Source organism: Phyllostomus discolor, chromosome 5 (genome assembly GCF_004126475.2).
Source record: "Phyllostomus discolor isolate MPI-MPIP mPhyDis1 chromosome 5, mPhyDis1.pri.v3, whole genome shotgun sequence".
NCBI lineage: Eukaryota > Metazoa > Chordata > Mammalia > Chiroptera > Phyllostomidae > Phyllostomus > Phyllostomus discolor.
The window spans coordinates 156,083,596-156,088,012 of record NC_040907.2 but is presented as its reverse complement, the minus strand read 5'-3'; positions in this window follow the sequence as shown (position 1 = coordinate 156,088,012).

The following is a 4,417-nucleotide window of genomic DNA, read 5'->3' as shown; positions in this document are numbered from 1 at the left end:
TCTGTTAAATGGGAATACTAATGACACCTACTCTATGGGAATATTATGAGAAATAATGAGTTGTTACTTGTAAAGTGCTTAGAGTAATACCTAGCACCTAGGGTAAGCTTTAGCTATTAATTTTCTGTTCTGTTTCTAAGCAAAAATATGACCTTTAGTATGCGACCTAACTTCTCTGGGCTGCATTTTTGTTAACTGATTTCTAAAGGCCCTGCAGGCTCCCACATTCCTAGAAGAGCTGGAGGAGTCCCGGGACAGACTTTGAGGGAAAAAATAGCCCATCCTGTTCAACGGACACCTTGGAGATCTCGCCGAGCAACCCGTTCCAGGGAGACATCCTGTAAACCAACTTGTTGTTACCTCTCAGAACTGCACGCCCAGGTGAATTCTGGATAGCGAGGGACTGGCCAAATCAAGGAAAATGCTCCTTTTTTCCATCCGTCAGACTCTTCATAACTAGCATTGGCTTCCTGTCTCTCCCATTGTCGTGTATTTTATTCCATATACTGGGACAACCGCAGCTGGGGGCAAACAGGAAATCTGTCCCCATGTTTGTCTTTCAGTTGTCGTTGCCGTGTTCCTGACTGTGAAGTATGGCAATGAAGCTGTGCACAGTCGGTCCGTTGTTTGGCACAACTCACCTTTCGCTGTGAATTTCAAAGCCATATCGAACACCTCAGATCGTGAAAAACACACATGAAGAAAAGTCAACAGAAAATACGTGAAGTTATGGCTGAATATTCACAAATAGAAAAATAAAAGTGGCCAGTGATAATGTTCTGTTCAGCCTCACTTATAATTAAAGAAATGCAAATCAAGGCATTGAGATTTTTTTAAGATTTTATTTATTCATTTTTAGAGAGGGAAGAGAGGGAGAAAGAGAGAGAGAAACATCAATGTGCAGTTGCTGGGGGCCGTGGCCTGCAACCCAGGCATGTGCCCTGACTGGGAATCAAACCTGCAACACTTTGGTTCACAGCCCGCGCTCAATCCACTGAGCTACGCCAGCCAGGGGTAGAGATTTTTTTTCTTTACCTATAAAAGAAGCAAACTAAATAAAGTTAGAAAATAGCCAATGTTGAAAAAGATGTAGGGAAACAGGCATTCTTATATTTTATAAGTAAGTCTAAATTGGTGAAACCTCTTGGGAGGACAATTTTGCAATATATATCAAAACAGTAAGTGCACATAACCTTTGACCAGCCCCAAACTATCGAAGCATTGAGTCAAAGCAGCCACCCATCTACCATCTTAAAAATAAAGCCCTATTTGTTTAAGCCTCCTGTAGTCTCAGACACATATAAAATTATAATCCAGTATTCTATTACTTGCAAACAAACACACTCCTAATTGACATGATTTTTTGTTTTGTTTTGTTTTGTTTTTTGTAAGGGGATTGCTAAAAGAGAACATGCTTATCTTACACTGACTTTAACATAAAAATTTCACCCTGGCTGGTGTGGCTCAGTGGCTTGGGTGCCGGCCTGCAAACCAAAGAGTTGCCTGTTCGATTCCCAGTCAGGGCACATGTCTGGGTTGCAGGCCAGGTCCCCGTCAGGGGGTGTGTAGCAGAGTGAAGGAGAGGCAACCACACATTGATGTATCTCTCTTCCTCTTTCTCCCTTTCTTCCTCTCTCTCTAAAAATGAATAAATAAATTTTTAAAATGAAAGTTTCTGTTATTTCCCCATTAAGCATGGTATTGGCTTTAGGACTGAACTTCACTTTTTTATCAAATTAACCAAAACAATTTATTTATACATAGACAATGAATTTCATCTCATGACTTTTCAGGATCTATGGTGATCTTTCCATTTTTCATTTCATGATGTGATGTTCTTTTGCTGTGTTGCTGGGATTCCTTGTTAACGTTTTTTCTTAGGGTTTCTAAAGTGGTATTTATAAATGAGATTATTATGTTACTTTTCTTTATTTTCCCCTTTCTAATGAGTTATTTTTATTGGATTTTTGACTGATATTACTGCCCTGATGAAAAAAGAATTCCATTCACTGAGGTTTTTAAATCTAAGTGACTAAATTTTTATTTTTATATATTGTATTTGAGCTGTTTCAAATTTGCTTACTCTTTTTTCATAGTGTTATATTCTATAGTTTTGACTCTGTAGTTATTTTTGAACATAACTATTTTATCATCTCTTCCAAATTGTTCTATCATCTCAATTTCTTAAGGGGCTAATTCCCCGGTTTATTGATTCAACTCACCCCTCATGCAGTTCAGCTCCTACTTTCGTTTATAATTTCTTATTATAAACTCATCATCAATGGCAGTTATTCATGCTGTGAGAGATCAGAATAAACAAGTGGTCTTTGCATTTGCCTCTGACAGGACCAAGGATTGGATTCATCACTCTGGAACCGGCTTTTATATTGTGTTGACTTCAGAATTCCCTCAGCACATGGGCAGTGTAAACTGGGACCTCATGCCAGTGAACGGCATAGGCAAGCCAGTGGTTTCACTTTCGATAGCAGGCATTTTTAAAAAATTCATCCAGAATCCCAGACAAACCACAAACTTCCTCACTGTGGCCTTGGACCAATGGAAGGATTTTTTTGGGGGGGTGGGGGGGGTGGGCGGGGGGGGGTTGTTTTTCTATCCTCCAGTCACTAAGAGCATTTCCAGTGTCCCAGCTTTAAGGAGAGGTCTCAAGTCCAGATCTCCAGCTTTCTAGAACACAAGGCCAGAGTGGGCACTCACCTCCGAGTCCTTAGCCATCGGGGCTTTACAGTCCTGTCAAATACTCCTAGGTGCCTTAGAGTTCCCTCTTCCTATCTCATACCCAGAGATTCCTTCCTTTCTTTCAACTGTTCACTTTTTTTTTTTTAACATTTCTGTTTGAAGCAGAGGTTACCTGACTTCTTGGACTCTGATGTTCCCAGAAATTGAATCCTTTGTACTTCTCTGTCTTTTAAAAACCCCTTCTAGACTAACCACAAGGGGCTATGGAAACTACAGGGCAGGGGGTGGGGGGAGGGATATCTAACTCAGGCCTGGGTGTTCAAGGAAAACTTTTGGAAGAGAAATCGCTTAATCTGACACCTGGAGACTGAGCACATATCAGACAGGAGGAAAAGTGTGAGTGCATTGTGGGTGACAGGTTGGAGGAAGAGGTGGGGTGAAGGTTGCCAGCAGGAGAGAGCACATGTGAATACCCAGGTGGGTGGGGACAAACCAAGTATCACATTCTGAGAAGCACCGTTTCCAAGAACTGCAAGGAGCTGGGGGTGGAACATGAACTGAGAGGGGGTTGGTGAGGTAAGTAGGGGCCAGTTCATGAATGGCCCCTGTGCCAGGTTAGGACAGTGGACCTCATGCTGAGAGCAGAGGGAAGCCAAGGACGCTGACCTCTGGCACAGGGGTCACAAAGAGTGAAGTCATCAGGTTTAAAAGAAAAACAAATCGAATAACCGTTCCTTATATAAATAAATATACACATTATTCCCAGGGGGCATTCAAGCACTAACCTTGGCATTCTAGCATACATAACCCTGAACTCTTACCCCCAGGGTTACAAGGGTGCTGGGGTGCTCAGTTCAGGGTCCTCATCTCCCAGGAATTCCCCCCACCCCCACCCCACCCGTCCAACTTGCGGCTATTTTGTAAACACACAGCTCTTTCAAGAACATTTCCCCAGGCCACCCCTTTCCCACCCCTCCCAACCTACCAGCTCCCAAACTCAGCCGTAACTGTGCCTGATGTAAGGAAGGAGCTGTAGGCGGCAGCAGAACAAGAGTACTCTTCCAAGGAGAGTAACCTGGGTCAGGGGCCAGGGGGTTCTATTCCTCCCGTTTATCATTTGACTCAGCTTCATGTCTTCCAGGCCAGTGTTACGGTTCTGTGACTGGCTTGCAGAAGAAAAGAAGGCGATCTAAGACCCAACAGCACTAGCAACGGTGATCAAGACTAGGGCAGTGTGTTCTAATTTCCCCAACGCGCCCTCACTCGTGTTTGACTCCCCCAAAGCAACTTCATGCAGGATCAATTCCAGCTCTTCCCAGTCCCTCCACTGGCTGTGGAATCTGGGCAGGTCACAAAGATAATAGGTTATGGATTTCATAACCGGTTAAGTACCACCGGGGCGGGGGACGGGGGGGAGGGGACGTTGCTGCTACTGCTGCCGCTGCTGTTGCTGCTGCTGCTGCCCTCCAGGTCTCAGTTCCCTGCAGTCCTAAAATAGAGTTCTAACTTCACAACTGTAAACAAGCTCTAGAAACTAAAGCGCCCTCTGCAGATAAAAGCATCTAAGTCGCCGTTTTCCTTTTGTGCCTGGTTACTCAGAGAGAAAGGCTAGGATGCATTCATTTATCATTAAATTTGGTGAGTTATTTTAATCCTTTCAAGCCGAATAAAGAGAAGGGCCGGCGTCTCGTCTCGATTTATATTTCCCTCCAGGGGACAA